The sequence below is a fragment of the Meleagris gallopavo genome, chromosome 4 (assembly GCF_905368555.1).
Source record: "Meleagris gallopavo chromosome 4, MGAL_WU_HG_1.1, whole genome shotgun sequence".
Lineage (NCBI taxonomy): Eukaryota > Metazoa > Chordata > Aves > Galliformes > Phasianidae > Meleagris > Meleagris gallopavo.
The window spans coordinates 53,981,910-54,002,581 of record NC_139407.1 but is presented as its reverse complement, the minus strand read 5'-3'; positions in this window follow the sequence as shown (position 1 = coordinate 54,002,581).

The window sequence follows — 20,672 nt, the reverse complement described above, 5'->3', positions numbered from 1 at the left end:
AAACTAGGTCAGATGATTATCTAAGCAGGTAAGGATTAAATAAAGTACAATAAATGCAACAAATAGGAAAGAAAAGAACCCATAGAAGATGATAGGGTGAAAGAGCAAGACAAACAGAAGAGATTGTACCAAGCTGAAGCAGCAAAATATGCAGATTTGCTTACAGCTTAATAGGCAGAATTACATATATGTGTAGAAACTGAAGGAAAAGATTTCAAAAGGTGACAGAGATTTTCAGTTTAACTAGTTTCAGTTTAACTAGTTTCATTTACTGTTCACTAGTATCATTTACTGTTCACAGCAATAATACATTGATGCCATCTATACCACTTTGTACCAGGAGTACCATATTCTTTTATTCTTCTGATATTTCATTGATTTTGTTTTGCTCACATAGCTGAGGTTACGTAGATTGACTTGAAGTTAACTTCATGCGTCCAGGTTAGGGCACCTGAGTCCTGCAAGCAAGGTTTGTTGCCTTTAGGATCATCTAGTCTTTGTTCATGAAGATGTGTGTTTTACTAGAAGGAAAGATTTCCTTCATTTGCACATATTCTTGTTTTATCTTTTCTAATTTTTCTAATTTCAGGGAAGTTTTTCTAAAGATGAAGAGACCAGAATGTGGGCAAACAATTCATGAGAAACGAAAAAAACTATTTACAGAGAAGCTGAGCTCAGTCATAGAAGTGACTATTCTAACAAATGTCTGACTTTTCTCCCCTACTTTCTGGAGAGAGATTCAGGGTTAAGAAATAAAATGACTAAATTAAGCAGCTTAATAATTTCTGCATTTAATCTGACTTGGTGGCTTGTGGGAGTGCTTAAGGTTTATGCTAGAAATTCCCTTGCATCCCAGGGATCAGGAGAGGAAGCTGATAAGATAACATGAGGCAAGGGAACAGCATGTCTCACTCCACTGGCTCTACTTCAGAGAAATATTAGCAGCTGGAATGAGGACGAGTCTAGCTTTGTTTCGAAAGTATAAAAGAAGAAAAGTCAGATTGCAACAGAGTACTGCCTATAGTTACTACTACACACTCCCCTGAACACAGGAATTCATTTCCATTCCTTCAGTATTCTTTTTCAGATTTCTTCACTGTGGTGTACTCATTGTTAGGTGAAAGGAAAGGAAAAAGCCTTTGTCTTAATTACCGTCAAGAATCATAAAGTGACATACCTGTGATGGAGTCAAAGAACCCACAGCAAGAACAGTAAGGATCCTAAAGGCTGGCTAGAGCCAGCTTCAGGAGATACAGGTATGTGTTTGGTCCTTCTGGCTTTCTTTACTCACTCCTCCAGCTTAGCAGAAGCAAAAAAAGAGTCAGTCAGTACTTCACTGAATCATGGAATCATAAAATGGCCTGGGTTGAAAAGGACCACAATGATCATCTAGTTTCAACCCCCCTGCTATGTGCAAGGTTGCTAACCACCAGACCAGCCTGCCCAGAGCCACATGCAGCCTGGCTTTAATGCCCTCCATGATGGGGCATCCACAACCTCCTTGGGCAACCTGTTCCAGTGTATCACCACCCTCTGTGTGAAAAACTTCCTCCTAATATCTAACCGAAACCTCCCTTGTCTTAGTTTAAAACCATTCCCCCTTGTCCTATCACTATCCACCCTCGTAAACAGTCTTTCTCCCTCCTGTTGTGTTTGAAGTAACATAGTGGGCTCTGGAGATGGTGCCTCCACTATGCAGGCCCCAGCCCCAGTGTAAGGATCTGCCCTAGTGAAAGTGCCTTTTCTGAGGGCAGAATTCCACCTTTCTGTGATGTTACCTCATTGTGATCTCTAATTTGCATAACATAACATTGTTGACTCATTTCATTCTTGACATCTATTATAATCCCTAAATCCTTTCTGAAAAATCAGGCAAATGAGAAACGCCTGCAACAATGTCTTCTTTCTCAGGACTTTTTCTGAAGAGGAGCTGGAGGTTCATTTCAACTTGCATCTGCTCATCCACCCTGCACTGCACCTGGGAAGCTGCTTTCCACACAGCCCCACACAGCACTGAGGTGGAAGCAATACTGTAAGAGTAAAACTGCAGTATGAATTGTACAGCTTAGTTACTTAGACACTGCTTTTAACTAGAAACATTTAGTATCATCAATTAAGGGCTCATCAGTGTGACTGAGCACTGCAAAATACTCCCTGCTTACATTTGTTTCAGTTTCTAATCAAATTCACCTGGAATCACGTTCCTTCTGTCCACAGTTCTCCCAGTTGCCTTTTCATTAGTTTTACATCAGGCCAGGAATACGTGCTGGAAATAAAATCATGGAATCATCACACACAGAATCACAGAGAATGGCCCGGGTTGGAAGGGACCTCAAGATCATGAATCTTCAACCCTCCTGCCACAGCAGGGCTACCAATCTCTGTACCACTGTACATATGCATACTGCTAGACAAAAACAACAGTGTGGGAAAAAAATGTATACTGTGGATGGAAAGGGTTGATCAGAATGGTTTAACAGCTCAAATTATGAATGTATTTTTATCTTCACATTACCCATAAAATGTCTGAGAAGGAGCTGTGTGTCAGAATTTTTTTGTAGCCAAACTTACTCTAATAGTTGAAAAGATGTGTCAGGAGAATGAGATAAAAAGGTGAGGCAAGAGGAGCAAAGGCAGCAGCCCAGGTTGGAAAAAACATCGTCCAAGAAGACTGAAACAAAGCAAACAACATCTCTGCAGAGCGACTCATGCCAAAGATCAAGCTGTGGCATGTAGCTAATAACGTCTCAGGTCAAAAGGCGGCAGACCTTCTAATGATGGCTATCTCTGTCTCTCAGCTTCCTGCATTTTGGCCTTATGCTCCATTTCTTTCACCAGCCCTCATGTTAAGTGCCTAGCTGATGGTAGTTCTGCTCAGCCTCAGAGAAAGTTAACCCCAGCCAGCATTTCTGTGGTTTCTGTTTCCTGTGTCAGCAAATAAGTCTGAGTAACTAATGCATTCAGGAAAATCAGGGTCTGTTCATGGACAATTTGCAAACATAAAGGATTCAAAAATTCAATGAATAACTGACTTGTTATGAATTATTATCTCCACCTCTTCTGTTTGCAGTTGAGTGACTGTGAGCAGCCAGTCGAGCCAATGCACACCCCCAAAAACATGAGACAAGTCACTTCTGACCTTGTTCTTCCTGTGACCTTACAGCACTGGCTTGCAGAATGAACATGCGTATACAAATATCTATCTTGGCATAACTTCAAGAGCAGTTCAGTAAGTAGTTCACAACTGCTGACCATCTGGCTGTTAGATCTAAGAGGTAACTGTTAATGTTAGAGCTAGAACATTGCCAAGCTGCAACAAAAGCTGCATGGCAGAGTGCGTATGGGACCTTTTTAATAGCTCTGACAGAAATCACTGCAGTTGTTTTATCTTCCCATTTGCTCAAGTAACGTCACATTATTTCTGGTGCCACCACAGCCAGAAGCACTACTGAGGAAGAAGTTCCATTGTTCAACTATTAGACACAGCTCCCAAAAGTTTACATACTAAGGTTAAATCTCCATAGCATACTGGAAAAAAGACAAATTTTTGTGTACCCTCTTGGTCCTTCCTTTTCAAAAGCAGTGGGAAAGACATAGCCTGTTAGCACAGAGTTAACCTGGGGTTAAAAGGCAAGGTAATTTAAATGGGTTTCTGCCCTGTAGTCATACACTACTAGTCAGTGTAGTCATACACTACATTTCTCTCTCTCAGTTTAAAGCCTGATAGCCATCCAGAAGTATACTGACAGAATATTTGATAAGAAAAACAAGAAAGAAAAAGAAAAAAAAAAAAAGGAAGAAGGAGAAGATATAAGAATGAATGTGGTTTATGGGTCAATTTATGTGGTATCACGAGGGCTGATGCACAGAATCTATGTTTGGACATCTCTCCACATTTCTATTTCATTGATGTCACAGAAGAAATGCTCCCAAGGGATTTGGCAGTAACAACGTATAATCTTACATGTCAGTGTAGGAAGGTCTTTTCATTCTGTGGGAGCAGAGAAAGAAAAGCTATGACAAGAATAAAATCTCTACTGTACTGGAATTCTTGTTACCAGTTTTACCAAACACTAAGTCATTATGAAAACAAAATGTGATAATAAATTTTACATTTGTCCTTGTATTCAGACTTTGAAAGTCATCTAAATACTCATGCTTTCCTTACTAGAGTAATTTAAGTGTATTTAGGATGTGCATTGACTCTCAGCCCTAAGATTAAAAGGTGTTTCTTAAACCTTTTCTTATTTTTCCCACAGGGCTGATTGGTCTAACTTAAAATACATCCTCAAAGCACTTTTCCCTCTTATGTATGTTTCCAGTGAGCTTCTCAGTCTACGAAATTTAGGGATTTGATCTGATTTGAATCTTTACATAAACCTTTTGAGACTTGCCCATCATTGCTTACATTGCTGTTTTTGAAAAATAAACTCAAGGCTATTTAATTAATCGTTCATTGTTTTAATCTCCAAACCCAGGTAGATTAATACCTACGCTGACCACAGATCAATGATTTCTGAAGTCTTCTACAGATTAGCACATCTGTAGTTAAAAGGCATTTTGCCTTAGAAGGAAAGAAAGGAAGAATGAATGAATGAACTAAAGAAGGAAAGAACAAACATATTCCCAGGAGGAACTTTTCAGGGATCAATTCACAAGCAAAAGAAAACATGCTATTCTCAGCAATGAAACAATGTACTTTATGTCTGCCACAGTGATTAATAACATGCTATAGCTAGAGCATATTTAAAGGGCTCCATCAATTTTAGGCCAAAAGCTGACCCACTTTAAATCCTTAAAATATGACGAGAAATGCTCTAACAACTTTTTCAAACTTGAAGAAACAAATGTAAGCTGTTGAATTGCCACCAATGTTTTTCTCCACAAGAAAATCATCGCTGTGAAGAGCACCCAAAAATATGGCAGAGGTTTAGCAGTTCAGCGCTCAATAAAATCTTAAGGCTCTAGAGCAAACGGAACAAAAATTTACAAAACTCAAGGCAGAAGGGAACTGTAAGTTATCCTGTTGCTAAATTTTATGCACACAGCAGTTCAGAAGAGGAAGGATTTTTTCCCAGCCGGAATTAGATCTCCCAGGTGAAGTTCTGCATTTCTTCTGACTTCAAGTGACATAAATACAGAGCTGGAAAATGAGTTTTGTCTGCCTATTATGTCTAAGAGAGATGGTAAATTCGTTCTAGAAACAATGAGACAATGTTGATGTTTATAAGCATTCAGGAGCAGAAAGACAACATCCCCAGTTACACTTAATGGAAGCAGTCTTCAGCCTTGAACTTTCCTTCCACTGAGCTGGAAGTGAATGTTGTGATGGCCTTTGAGAGCCCTCAAACCAGTGCTTGTTACCTTTAAGGATCAGACCCTTGAAATCTCCTCCATCAAAGCACACGTATAGCTACTCAGAGAGTGAGAAATGATGATTTCAGCGGAACTAGGCAGATACAAAGTCACATTGAGATTCTATTGGTCAGGAGTCTTTGAGAAATAAATAAATGCAAAAAAAACCTCAAAGCACGACGAGGTTGAAAAATTAAATTTTTAGAAAATCATCAAAATCTTCAATCAAAATAGATAAAAATCTCATTTTTTTAATCTATGAAAAAGTACATTTTATTGAAGAGAAAAACTGAATTATTAATATGTAGGCAATAGCCAAACACAAGACAGAGTGTATGCTAATTTCATAGTTCAAATAGGCACTTATTTAGCCTCCTGTTAAAAAAAATCTTGGCCAAGCTGTTTAAAAACACATCAAACCCATTAAGAGTGAAGCACAAAAAGCTGGGGCAGTGCCATCAGTCTCAGACAACCAGGCAGCAAGAGGGCTGGCAAGCAACACCTTTACCCTTCGATTGTACAAGTAGTGTTCAGTAAGAACAGCAAATTGGTAATTGCTATAAAAATAAATAAATGCTAACCTGCAAAGTTAACAAAATCAGTGACAAAATAGAATTCTTGATACGATATGGAGTAGATAAAAAATATCACAAATTCTTGAGAACTTGATTAAAAATATCCTGCCATGAAAAAGGCCATGAATTAATGGGTTTGCCTATGAGGGTAGCTAACAAGGGCTGCTTCTGTCTGTGCTCCAACATGGCCTGGGGCCTTTGAACCACAAATTGCTCAAACTTGACTCCACCATCTTATAAACAAAGATTTTGTTCTTCCTTTGCTTTCTTTTCATGGGAAAGTCCTGCAGTGTCATAGACGCCTGGGTACCCTTGAAGGGCAGTTTACAGCTCTATATTGCTCCAAAAGCGTGCAGAAAATTGGGGAGCCTATATGACTCTAAAGTGTTCTCCAGATCTAGTCCTAGCTTAGCAAAATACACTGAGTTAGCCATATCTACATGTAGTACATAATGAAATTCATACTTGAATGGCAAGTACTTTGCATGCTTTTTTGTAGTATATAACCAATGATGTATTTTCTCATCTAGTTATTACTTATTTCTAAAACCTTCATTACACAAGAAGTTAAGAAATAACTTTCTCCTTTTAAAACCTTGATTTGTTTTTCTTGCAGAGAATGTGCTACAAAATGTCGAGGTAAGCATTAGTTAAAGGGCTACTACACCACTCCAGCAGGAGCAATTTACTTCTTATGCATATATTCCTGAACATTTTGTTCCTTTTCTTTTTTGTGAATGGGAGCCACTTCCTTAGAGCAGACGAGGGCCTTCCTCCCCCCGCTCCAGCCCTTTCTTCACCTGCTCAACAGCAGGGACACGTTGAGGGCATGGGCAGTGGAGGTACACACAGCCCTTCTGTGCATTAATAGATACAGTTGCACCAAATAAATGCAGTCTACAGACATTTCAAGCTGAAAACTCAACATTCTCTGTGTGTTAAAACTGCATTAAGCTGTTTAATTGTTTCGTGATTGCCAGAGCACTTACCTTGTGAGGATATTAATTAACCAGGCATAAAAAGACCAAGTTTCTCTGTAAGGAGAGAGACTTTTTTTTTTTTTTTTTTTTTTTTTTTTTTTTTTTTTTTAAGTTATTCCAGTTCCTTTTACTTTCCAGCTAAATAGATCTTGCCTGGGAAAGAGAAAAAAAAAAAAAAAAAAAGGGGTCTAAATGCAAATTAACATTACTGTTTAAATATCACAGACCATTTTCTCTGAGCCCAGTTACAATAACTAGTAATTATAAAAATTGCTTGCCTTGGGCTTCTGGCTAAGCCAATGCTAAACTTGTCCTTTTATTAGATCTGTCAGACTGAGTTAATTATCTTTATGATAATAGATGTGCCTTACCTCAAACAAAACAAATACCCTTATAATTAGCTTTTTAGTTAGAATTTTAATTTATTTATAAAGACTGTTTGTTTTGTTTCTTTTTCTGCTTCATAGAGAAGTTTGATTTTTAACAGGTTACTAGTCAGCTTTGTCCTTTTTCAGAGAAAACACTCTCTAGTTTGACTGCAAGGATTTGTGGTTAACACTGTATCTCCTGAAGCCACTATTGAGCTCTGTGAACGTGTGCGTGTGTCTTGGTGTGAAAGACATGCTAAAGGACAAGAGGAAGAAACAAGGCATATTCTTTTAATCCGGAAAGTTCTCTTTGAGCTGACTTTTGAAACAGCACATTAACTGAATTTAATAGTGAAGAGTGCTAGCAAACACTAATCCTAGCTGCATGTTTTCTTTTGAATTCATGTTCTGAAGTCAGAGCTGAACTTCTCTTCAACTACTGAAAATAGAAAGCATAGCCTGGTTTAATATATCTCTGTCTCCACAAAATCCCTTTCAATCTCTCTCTCTTTCTCTCTTCTTTTTTCCCTTCTTATCTTCCTCATGTATTCTCTGAACCCATCCTGCAAGCCCTCCAAGCAGAGCTCCCAGTAAGAACTGAGGCATGCAGGATGGGATCTATGCTTTATTCAGGATTTCAGATGTATTTCTTCAATAAAGTAAGAAAAATACATCATTCATCAGCAACAACTCTTATTTTCTAAACAGGAAAGAAAAAAAAAAAAGGAAGAAAGAGATAAATACTTTTAAATTCAAGTCTGGTGGAAAATGCAGTCTATAGATTAATAAGTTAAGGAACACGGTTAGGAAACAAGTGCCTTGTCTGTTGTCTTCGTTCTGTCACAGTGATAGGATCAAGTTGGACTTCTCAAATAAAACCTGTTTAAATCAAAGTCATGATGCAACCTTCGTAACTTTTCCAGATCTGGATGTCACCAGCTAAGTAATGCAGTCCTATCTGGAAACACTGTCAGGCGCTCAGCTCATTTATATTTCTACCAGCATTTGATATGCAAGCATTTGATGAGGCTAACTAATACTGCTTTATCATGTCTGATTCCTTCCTACTGAAGTAGTTAAACAGGCTTGATATGCAACAAATGTAAGTGGAATGTGAATAAAAATGTGGTAGCAATTACAGTAGGAGGAGACATTACCAATATTTACAAGTTTTTCAATTAATAAAGTAATTTCAAAAGTAAACAGCTTTGCAACCAAATGAACATAAATGCAGCTGTTTGGTAATGAAAAACATACCCATTGCTATGCACCTTGTGTAAGCATATGAAAGGGAAAAATGGCTCAGTTAAAATCAACATAGATATATCTTTCCACTCTCTATGCACATAAAAGCCATAAAACTTATAAGCACCTCAGAAGTACAGAAAATAATACGTAACAGTAAATACTCAATATCAAACAAATGTAGTAGTGCTAGCTAATATCAAAACAAAGGCAATATATACAAATTTCTGTCTGCAATTTAAAAAATCTTCATTCATTTTTCATAATTCAAAACTCTTTGGTGAAAACAAATATTTCTGTGGCCACTAATTAAAATTAATGTGATTGAAGGTTATATATTTTCCTAACTTTGTAGATTCTATTTGGCTAGTCTAAGTCACTGTATTTTTGAGAGAGATAGCAGGAGAAATGGAAAGAGAAGGAGAGAGTTTAAAAAAAAAAATGGAAAAAGAAATAGAAATGGAAAAAGAAATAGAAATGGAAACTTGAGGGGGGCTTAGAAGCAGGAGGGGGACAAACTCTTTCCACAGTCTAATAGAGGTAGGACAAATGGGAATGGATTTAAAAGAGGGGGAATTTAGGTTGGATGTTTGGAAGTAATTCTTCACTTACAGTGTGGTGAGGTGCTGAAACAGGCTGCCCAAAGAAGCTGTGGATACTCCATCCCTGGAGGCTCTCAAGGCCAGGTTGGATGTGTCCCTGTGCAACCTGATTTAGTGGATTGCAATCCTGCCCACAGTGGGGAGCTGGAGCTTGATGACCCATGCCATTCTATGATTCTATGAAAAATTTTAGATGTGAGAGATGAAAAGTAAATGAAATATAATGGTCTTGCAACACTCCATCATAGAAGAAAATTTTCATACTTACCATACTTGCTTGGGTGCAAAATCTTTTGATTAGGAAGTCTGAGTTTATAACTACTGAGATCCTCCTGTAGTTTTCCATTAGTTCCCTGTGGGTAGTGGGACTACGTCTCTACTTGTTTTTCTGGCAGTAAAGAAGAGACACTCATGACACATTCTGTTTTTTGGTGAAGCTTAAGCCCCTGAAGCCCGCATACTGATTGCTTACACCTGTTGATATTCAACAGAGAAGGCTTCCATTCATGAGAAATCCTAGTTACCTCTGTTGAAGCAGTCCTCCTCAAAACCAAGGATGATTTGTTTGCCAGTACATGGACTGCACCTAGGAAAAAAAAAACATATTTAGAATGCTAAATAAACCCTCAAAACCCTAAAAAATCATACCTAAAGCTGGCATTTTGCTCTTCGCTATGGATAAAAAGACTGATTGCCCCAGAAAGCCATTTGCTGTTGAAAAAAGAAGGTTGGTCTCTACTTTTCTAAGTCAAGGTGCAATACCACAACATAAGCCAAATTAAGATGAGGCTTCTTCAGTCACCTCTCATACCCAGCTCAAAATTTCTTAGTCCTTTGTGTCTGCACTGGTGCTTGTCTGATATTGTATTGAGCTGGTGCAGGGAGCTGAACAAGCAGATTTTTAATTTTTTTTTCCCCAGATTAGTTTTCTGCTAGCTTCACCCTCTGACCCATCTTACTGTGGCGCCAGATTAATACTAGTGCCTCTACAGGTGGGAATATGAAGGTAGAAGGGTGTTTTTAGTGGCTTTTGTTCATGGGACAGCAACCCCAGGCACTGATGCTGCATAGCTATGCATCAGCTGAGTGGTTTTGAGTGATTGCTGACATTCTCTTTAGCCAAGCCATTATTTTATCTTTCCTGAGAACTTTCTTAAGAAAAACTTTGGATCTATTTCTTTGTTAAGCAAAATAAAGAAGGAAAAAAAAAAAAAAGAAAAAAGACAATAATCTAGATAGATCCTAGCTTTCTGTATATCTCTGTTTTTTATTTTTAAGTTGCCCTGATTAGATGGGGTGATTGTCATGTATAAAATAATTGAACTTTGGAGTTAAATCACGCTATTGCCACTACTGTTACTGTTCTTAGAGTAAGAAGTCTGAGTTTACTGTGGGCATATGTGTGCTTTCTTGTACTGAAACGTACTGTAACACTTCCTGCTCAAGGAACTGATATTTTACACGGAGATGCAATACTCTAGTGCTGTAAAAACATACTTAAGATGTAGGTGTTCCATATGTAGCACAAAATATTAACAGAGATTAAAATATGTTATTTGTATGTAATAGTCCTAGGCAATACCACATAAATAGTAGAGTTTATTAGGACTGCTCTCAAGTAATCATTATCTTTTCTCCCTCTAAAATTTTCCAAAATTTGAATTAGTCGCATTAACTTCTGAAATACCTGGGTGATCAGGTTCTGGAATAAGCTCCCTGGGGCAATCATCACAGCCCCAAGCTGCTGGAGTTCAAGAAGCATTTAGACAATACTCTCAGACACGGGATTTGAATTTTTGATTGTCCTGTATGGAGCCAGGTTCTGGACTCAATGATCCTTGTGGGTCCCTTCTAGATCAGGATATTCTGTCATTCCATGTTACAAAATCCAACTGCAAACTAATGTTAATTTCTCTATGAACTAATGCAAAAGACCATAAAAGCATGTATTTTTACAATTATGTGACAAATTATATAAAAACAGAAACCTGTTAATCACCAAAAATATTATCTTCAGGAAAGGTCAAAGCAGTACTTGACTCTGCTCTATTAGAGCTCATACAGATCCTATTCTCTTCTCACAGTCCGATAAGGACAAATACACCACAAGATGGACAAAAGAGTGTTAGTCTTTTTTTTTCTTTTTTTTAATTTTGAGTGACATTTTCATCCCTTGCTATTTCAAAGTGAACTTCAAAATGAATTACAGAAATTTGTTGCGTATTTTCTCTAGAATTGCTCCCCTGTGCACCACCAAATATGAATGTTAACTAAACCAATGGGAAAGAAAGTTATTAAAGTTGCAAAGTCAGATCTTCCAAAATTAGGAAATGTCACATTTAAGGCTACAACTTTAACTCAGTCCTTTTGGGCATATATATTGTGATGGAAGTTTTAATTAGTTTCCACAGGACTACTACTTTGCAGGATGGAAACACAGTACGCATCACTGCTGCTTGCCCGTAAAATTCAAGATTATGAAAAACACTGCTATGCAGGATAAACGTTGTTTCTGAAACATCTCAGTAAATGTGATGTATATAAATGTGTATATAAATTCTTTGCATTTATATGTACTGTACATTATTATGAAAGTTACTCTCCTCCTGAGATTAATAGTGTCAATTAGGCTGTCAGGGATGAGCGAGTCTGTCATGTGGGCTTTGACAGAATGCTTGGGTTGATTAGCTTCATGCAGATATCACAGCTTAATATTTACATTTGAGTTACTAGCATTTTCACAAATGCTCTTTGAAAATTTTCTGCTCACAGGACTATATTAATAAATATCTTATAAAAAACATCATAGCATACTGCGCATCACTCAAGTATGTTAGTTTACATAGGTTTCAGTCATAATTATCAAATCAAAATTAAATCACCATATTGTATATGAACAGGCCAAAACAAAAAAAAAACAACTGTCATTGAGTGATTTTGTTTATGACTGCTGAAGACAAAGCCAGGTTTCTCATTCCTGTATGTAGTTTCTACAGTGAGTAATATTTAGTGTTTACAATGCTGCAGAAGGGAAAATCTTCCATCCGTATACATCAGACAGTATTTTGTTGGCAGACTACACATCGGACTGTGCAGTTGATCAAGCACCTGCAAGCAGGTGAAAGGGCCAGAAACCTCTTGGAATCTGCATCCTTTTGATGCTTCCTATTTGTATGTCCTCCCATGGTGGATCCTCTTTTTGATCAGCAGTTTCCCAGCTTCGGAAGAGGACAGAACTGCTATTACCCCTTGCTGAAGACTGAATGGGAAGAGGTAAGGGTATGAAGACTTGTGTTATTGACAGGCTGGCAGTATTGCTCTTGCACTGCTCTAAAATGCAAACACAGTTCTCACGTACAGACCAGCAGGACCATGAATGTTGTTTTTTTTTTCCCAATTCATAAAAGAGATCTTAAATTTTTAAGAGGATAGTACAATGTGTCAAAGGCAGATTTCCTTCAGAATATCATATATGGCTCTCAGCAGGGCTTTTAGTTTTCAATAATTTTTGTTATATATACCATCTGCTTTCAGTGGTGTCCTGACCAAATCTCCTCTTGGATGCTGTTTCAGGGCTGTATATCTTAGACATTGCAAGGTCAGAATTCCAGGCAAGGTATTATCACTGTGCCAAAAGGTAAACACCTTCTCAATTTTAATTTTGTTTGTATTCAAATTAACCTTCCATTGACTTCTAGTCTGGACTCCAAAATTTGGCCCCAACCAGTTTAAAATGGGTGAAAATAAAGTATGAAAATGGACTCTCAAATAAATGTACAAAATCTAAGTAACACAACATTAGAAAACCCTGAATGAAATATGTCTTGTCCCATGTATAGCTTCCATGATGGCTAACACACAGACTGGGTTTTCAGCTGTTTAGCATGACTTTTGTCCATTCTGTTTCTCTTTCTGGGTCATGTGTGCTCACCAGTGAGATTGCAGGGAGTTTAGGGAGGATGAACTTTCCCGACAGGTTCTTAGAATCTCAGTTCAATCTTTACTACTTCTCTACCTCAATCTGTAGCATAAAGAAGAATAGCCAATGGACTAATCTAAATCAAAGCAGTAATATTATCCCCCACACCATGACATTGAAGCACATATCATGGGCTCACTAAGTGAGGCTAGGAAAAGGCCAGCAGCTCCTATGTTGGCATTTCACCACAACAAAACCTGCTGTGTCATGGATAATAGATCACTGTTATGGGAGTAAGTAACAGTGGAGGAAAAGATAGAAAGGATGGTTCAAGATAAATGTATTTTGAAAGAAGAATTTAAAGAAACACCAAGAAAACGGATGAATAAAACATGGTAGAGGTAATCAGGGAAGTAAAGGAGACTAAGCAAACAGTAAAATGAAAATAGTAAGTGAATGACAGGGAGGAAAAATACAATGAAAGTAATGATTATTATATAGGATAAGGTGAGATTGTCAGGAACCTTGGATGTTCAGGTAAATATCTTGACTTCATTATATATATTTGTGTTGCAGTCATGTCAGGAGAAAGACTGTGAGCAGTATGGAGGCGCAAAACAAATCATATCGTTTGGAACTGAATGAAAGGATATACTTAACTGGTAGATTTAGAGGAGGAAAAAAAACAACCAATCAGAGAAAACTCTTGAAAAAAAACAACCAATCTCTGAAAAACTCTTGAATACACTGTCAAAAATATAAACATAGCAGGAATCAAATCAAACCATTTTTTTTCCACAGAAAACCTCTTTTCATTTCTCAGCTCAGCTCAGGTCACTAGACAGATGATGGAGGAGAAAAAGGAAGTGTCATGTTAATTACAACTCTATTACAATATGAAAGAACAAGAGTCTGTGCTGTGAGACAAGTGTAGAGAGCATATACAGAAAGTGGAAAGATCTGAGAAGGGGGCTCAACGCTTTGTGCTTCACAAACTCACAGTCATTCACAAAACAGTAACCAGGGCAAAGCTCCAGAGAACTGGAGGCTGTAACTGGGAATAAGAATTGAGGGAATAGCATTCTCTCTTCTCTTACTCCTTATTGTCAACCCTGACTTGTGTAAAAGCAGAAGATACACAGAAGGGAAAAGAACTACAGCTGCATTAAACCCCACCTTTTCACCACATTTTGTAGTATGTGCAACTTGATATAGGTACAAAAAATATATCAGTAGAGGGTATGTTAAGATATTACAGTACAAAATCTCATGTTCCAAGATGAAGAATTGCCTACAAATTAGTTCAGTACATCTTTATAGATCGAGGAATTTTTCGAGGAAAATAAATGTGAAGTCACTGGATTATAGTTATTTTGAAGCTGGAGGGAAAAATTGCACAGTAAGCCAGTATATTTATACCTACAAAACTGCAGAGAGCAAACAAAACAAAATAAAATACCCCTAAGCAGTCAAAATTGCATTGCAAATAAAATTTTATATTAAGAGATACATTCACAAACTGGGAAAATTAGATGTGAAACTTACAGTAACTGCATATCAAAGCATTAGAGAGTAAAAGGTGGTCTATGAAAATCTTGATAACATGATGACTGAGCAAATACTTAGCAAGGTCTTCAAGATTTGACCTAGTAGTAAAATTTGAATGTCCAGTTTTAAAAATGAAACCCTATGGAAATCATTTTCTCTTGATACATACATATTCTTCAGTCGAACAGTAAAGGGAGAAATGTGAACATATTAAGGATAGAATATACCATGTAACTATCCCAAAAGGACTTAGCTGAGTTTAATTTAGATTAATAGGATACTATATAAATACTTCTTGCTTGTTAAGCACTTTTTATTAAGATTTAACTACTGCCTAATACTTTTCCATCATTCACGTCGTAAAAACGTAGAGAGAATAACAATTTCAAATGCAATGAAATTCCATTTTCAGAAACAACTAAAGCACTCAAAGCTGGGTTTGTTTTTAAGAGTGTAAAAGTACCATTCATCTTCTAATCCTAGCTTTTTGAAGAATAGTTTAATCTTGTCATTTAATCTAGATCAAACTAGCTGTCTAGGTTTCCTCTGCAGTCAGTGGAAAGCAATAAATACCTCCAATGGTTCATCCATTGTAGAAGAAAAGCATAGAGTAGGTGGGTTGTGTCAGTCTTTGAAGATGCTTATCTCTCTTAATTAAAACAAAGTCATATAGATGGCAACCTTATACCAGACTCTTAAGCTTTATACAGCTGTAATGAAGTTAGCTGATCTTCCTATCACAGAAGAGTTTTTCAAATCTCCAAAATACTAATTATTTCAGTATTAACAAATAATTGTTTGAGTTTGAAGGGATCTTTAAAAGTTACCTAGTCCAACTCGCCTACAATGAAGAGGGACACTTACAGCTAGATCAGAATGCTCAGTGCCACATCCAGCCTGACCTTGGATGTCTCCAGAGATGGGGAATCCACCAATTCTCTGGACAACATTTCTATTGATGCAGCCTAGGATATGGTTGAGTTTGGGGACTTTAGAGTCTTTGTGTACATTGCTGGCTCATGTCCAGCTTGCTGTCCACCAATACCTCTACGACCTTTTCAGCAGGGCTGTGCTCTATCCTTTTGTCCCCTGGCTTGTACTGATAGTGGGGGTTGCCACAACCCAAGTGCAAGACCTTGCCCTTGGATTTGTTGAATCTCACAAGGTTCACCTGGTCCCACTTCTCAAGCTGCACTTAGCCATTCAGCATCTGCAGGTGGGATATCAGCTCTCTTAAGCCATCTATTTGTTTGAAATGATGTAGTCTCTACAGTTTATCAAAATTATTATATAATCATAAGGACCAGTACATGTATGGGAAGGGAAATTATATCAGAAATTTTAACTCATCTACATTAGAAGAAAAATATTTGCACACTTATTTTCACCAATTATAGTGAAAATACTATTATTCAATAGAAAGAATATGTTCTAGGTCCTAGCCTGAGTTATGAAAAGGACTGATCACTTCTTTATTTAGATGGTGAGTTACAAACAGTGGGACCTTATTTTTAAAAGCTTATTTCACTCATAATGAAAAACATGAAAACACAAGATATATGACAAAATTATGAACTGGAGCAGGCAAGCAATGAAAGGTAGAAAGCAAAACAACTGTTTGAGTACTGAGAGAAATATAAAGGAAAAATGACCGTTATGGCAGAAATACTTGGCTGTGCGTAAGTAACTTCCTTAACTTTTGTATCTGAATGTTTTTGCAAAATAAAAGGATGTATTTCACAACAATATTCTGAGGTGAAGAACTATTATTTATATGGAGAAAATTGAAGTTCGGAGTGATGAAAGTCTTGAGTCAGAAAAGTATTCATTAGTGTGCTAGTCTTCGCTGTCAGTGGGAGCTATAAGCTTCACACATGCTTGGAGCTTCACTCAATCCAGATTATAATTCTCTTTTCAGTTCTTTGAAGTAGTTAGCAACTAAGATGGATATAAACTAGTATTTAATTGTGTACATTTTATAGCATTTCCATAGGACTTAATTTATTATGTATATAACCCTATTGATTGCATCTTTATTTAAATCCACTAGAGTGCTACTGAGAGTGAATGAATTCTAAACCAGCTTGTTCTTACATTTAAAATCCTTGCAAGAATAAGTTATTTTAATGGTTTTAAAATATGAAATTAATATACAAAAATGTGTTTTTATATACCCATGGTTACTTGTTGTCACTTAGAACAGAAAGAATAACTGAAGACAGTTATCATAATATTTCTTTACAGCAAAAAGTCAATACTTCATGAATATTGTTTTCTAAATTCTCTTGTCCCAATGCATAACATAAAAACTGCCAATCGTAGAAGGTTCCTATGCAACTGAGATAGCAACTTGTGATTTGACAAATTTACAAAAATATTATGTTTATTTCTTCTAATTTTACTTATTTAATGTCAAGCATGCACTAAAGTTTACAACAGTTGGTAGAGAAGCAACAAAATCTTAGTCATGCTAGAAGAAAACAATCAAAATTTCATTGAACAACTGTGCCTAAATAGTTAGATGGCAAGATCCAATATTGCAGAAATCAAACATTTCTCAGGTGATGATCCTCACAATTGGATACCTAAACAATTTGAAACTTCAAGCTTTACGGCATTCACCTATTGCTCATTTGTTTACTTTCTAATTATTCTGAATTAGTATTTTTGAAGAAATTAAAATTCTCCAGGCAAAAGAGGATCTTCCTTACTAGTAGGCTAACAGTAAACATTTCATGTAGAAAAGTCAACTTATTTAGAATATGGAAAAATGAAAATAAAATAGTCACAGAAAGGGAAGTAACATCCATGTTAGCTCATTGTAATCAACATGAACAAAGTGAAAGCTTGTAAGACTTGTACAGCTCCAAAGACCATGGCTATTCTTTTTACGTATGTCCATCTGTGTTTAGGCATTACCCTATTGTTTATTGTTAAGGGCTGCTTTTATCTGCTGAATTTTGGTGATCTCTTTCTAGTCCTACAAATGTCAGTGAATACAGTGAACAGGAGATGATGAAAGCTCAGAATCTTTTGCAATCTTCAACATCAAAATGTTGTAATCACCATTTTTTCTAAGGCTCACTTCTTTGCTCAATACATTAAGGGTGTGTGCTTTAATCTTAGCATTTTTGGTTTGTGACAGAGTTCAGCAAACCACAGTATCCTCAATTCAACACCACCCACCGTTTCTATCCATTTTGTACTGTCAGAAGCACATCAAGAAGCCTCTGAGTGTAATCACATCAAAATCGATTTTCATGGCTGAGAGAAAAATAATGGAAATTTCTCTAATGTAGAAAATGTATGTGTTCCTTTTGGTTAACCAAAATAGACTATATATCAGGACTGTCAAAATTAAGTTTTCTTGATTCAGTGCTCTTCCCCAGACTTGTATACAAATTACAAGATCTCACTACAGAATGTCTTTAACATAATTTTCTGTGGGACTGTCTCAATGTGGTTCTGAAAAATGAACAGTCTACTGAAGTGATAGAGTACAGATTGTTCCACAGAACAGACCCACAAGTGAATTACTCCTGAGGTTTCAAACAGAATCTCTGAATCTAAACTGAAGCGGGCAGCCAGGACTTCATATTTGCGCGGAGCCTCATGATGTTACTGACTCCCAGCTACTGCATGAAGCCCATGAAGACTACTGCAGAGTAGAAGTCACACATGAAATTATTACTGCCTCTTAAGAAACATGAGACTTTCTATGCAATATTGCACAAGTTAAGCTCAACAAGATTTTCAAGAACAATTTGGTATGCTGAGAGGAAACAGATCTTCTCAAGTACAATTATTTTTCATTATTTGACCACATTATTTGTAAAAGACGTACAGTTGCTTTCTATTTGAAATCTACTACTCATATATGATTGTCCTTTATTTCTTTTAGACAGGCTTGAAATGTTGAAGTGAATGTACATTAGCCCACCTGTAGACATTCTATGAGCAGCCATAGACCCAGGAATCAAATAGTTGATGTTACTTTTGGGGGATTTCTTAGGTGCCAGAGAAAAGACTAGCAGAAGTAGCTAGGCAGAAGTTTCTGGGAGGTAGCAAAGACATTTTCTGTGGAAATCCATAGGAATCTTCTGAGGGTAATTACAGATGGCTACAAATATTTATAAACTAAAAACAACTATGGCAGTGACCAACATTCTTAAAATGGGATTAGTTCATTAGTCTTGAAATGTGCTTTTTCTGGTACATATGGAAAAAATGGGAGTGGCAGGTTTTGCTTTACAAAGGCCTTTGTTAGTAGTTTTAAGGTAATGTATCTGAATGAAACTATTTTGTCATGGACTAAAATTTAGATCAGAAAATTCTACCCAGAATCAGAGAATGATAGAAATATTTGTGCTGGAAAGGACCTTTAAAATCAAGTCCAACCAACACCTGGCACTACCAAGTCTACCAATAAACCATGTCCCTAAGCACTACCTATACACATTGCTTTAAGGATATCAGAAGGTATCAGCTGAGATTCTGCAATAGTTGTTCTGGATACTGGAATTCAGACAATAGAATAGAGAATATGCTTATTAAATTTGCTGCTGAAACAAAGCAGAGAGAGACTGCACACACATTTGGAGACAGAACTACAAATCAAAATCTTTTTCACAAACTGAAGAAGTAGTCTGAAAAAACATACAGTGGCTGTTTAATAAGTGTGAAGTATTAATGACAAGTAGGAATGAGCAGCTGCATAATAGAATAGAATGAGCAGCTGATTGGCTTAGAAACAATTCAAGAGAGCATAGGGATCTACAAGCTGAACCCAAGCATTAACATCAAACTGATATGAAGAAGGTTAACACGATGTTAGAGTGCATAAACAGAAATTTAACAGCAAGACACGCGGAATAGCCTTTACTGTCTACCTTGTCCTGGTAAGGTTTAATTAAAATTACACGTCTTGATTTGGATACAGTGCTTCAGCAAAAATTGAATCAGTTGGAGAGACTTCCAGAGCACAATGAACAGAGCCCTAGAAAATATAGTCTAACAGAAAAGATTGAAAGACTGAGTTATTTAGCTTAAGAAAAAATATCAGGACACCTGACAAGGCTGTTGCACAATGGAATGGAACAATAAATACTCCATGGTAGGTCACAGGTTTAGACAAGATGATCTTAAATTACAACACATGAGATTCAAGTTACAATTTAGGAATGATTTTCTAAATATAAGGCAATAAATCACTGAGGAGATGATGGTGCTTCGGCTGTTGGGGATCCTGAGCAAGAACAGCAGATTTAGCAGATCTCATCCATAACCAAAGAGGTGGACCAGATTAAGCTTTTTCCAGCTCTATTTTTATGAGATGATGACTGTGCATTTAAGCATCTGTGTACAGACACTTGGATAGGTCTAACCAATTAACTTGGTCATGATGGTGTGCAGCATTTCTTTGTGACAGAAGCACCTGAAAAAACATCAGGCAGTGTTGTCAGCTCCTGCAGTTTAACATTGGCTCAGCTCCTGAACTTGTACAATGACAAGAAATCCTTTCTTCTCACGTAGAGGAACAAAAGTAAATTTCCAATCTTGCCTTTGTGAAGGAGAACGTGAAATCCTGACTCCAAATGGCTTAAAACATCAGATGACAAAGAAAAAGGGACAATGTTTCTACATCATTAGATTCCCATGGCTTGAGGAGGGGCCTGACTCATGGTTTTTCAATGGAGTTGGCATTAATGGTAATAGGCTAATTTGAATAGACAAATTTAGAAATTGATATTCCTGAACTTCCTATTATGGAGAAGGCAATACTGCCTGAACAGCAGGTCTATTTCAGGAAATTAAAACCTCCTCGTATCCTTTCAGATGACTTGATCGTTTCTACATTTCAGTCAATGTTACACAGGGGACATTGCACAATGCTTAACGTAGTAGCAGAAAATTCACCTAGTAGAGAATTGTGAAGGCACAGTGTATCTGCTGAAAGACTCTCCAGCTGGGACCAGACATAATGGGGGCACAAGGAATTCATTCTTGGGCAATCTCTGTTGGGAAGCTGTTGCTTCAAATTAACAGTACTTCTCCCACAGGGAGATCTAGGTAGAAATTGC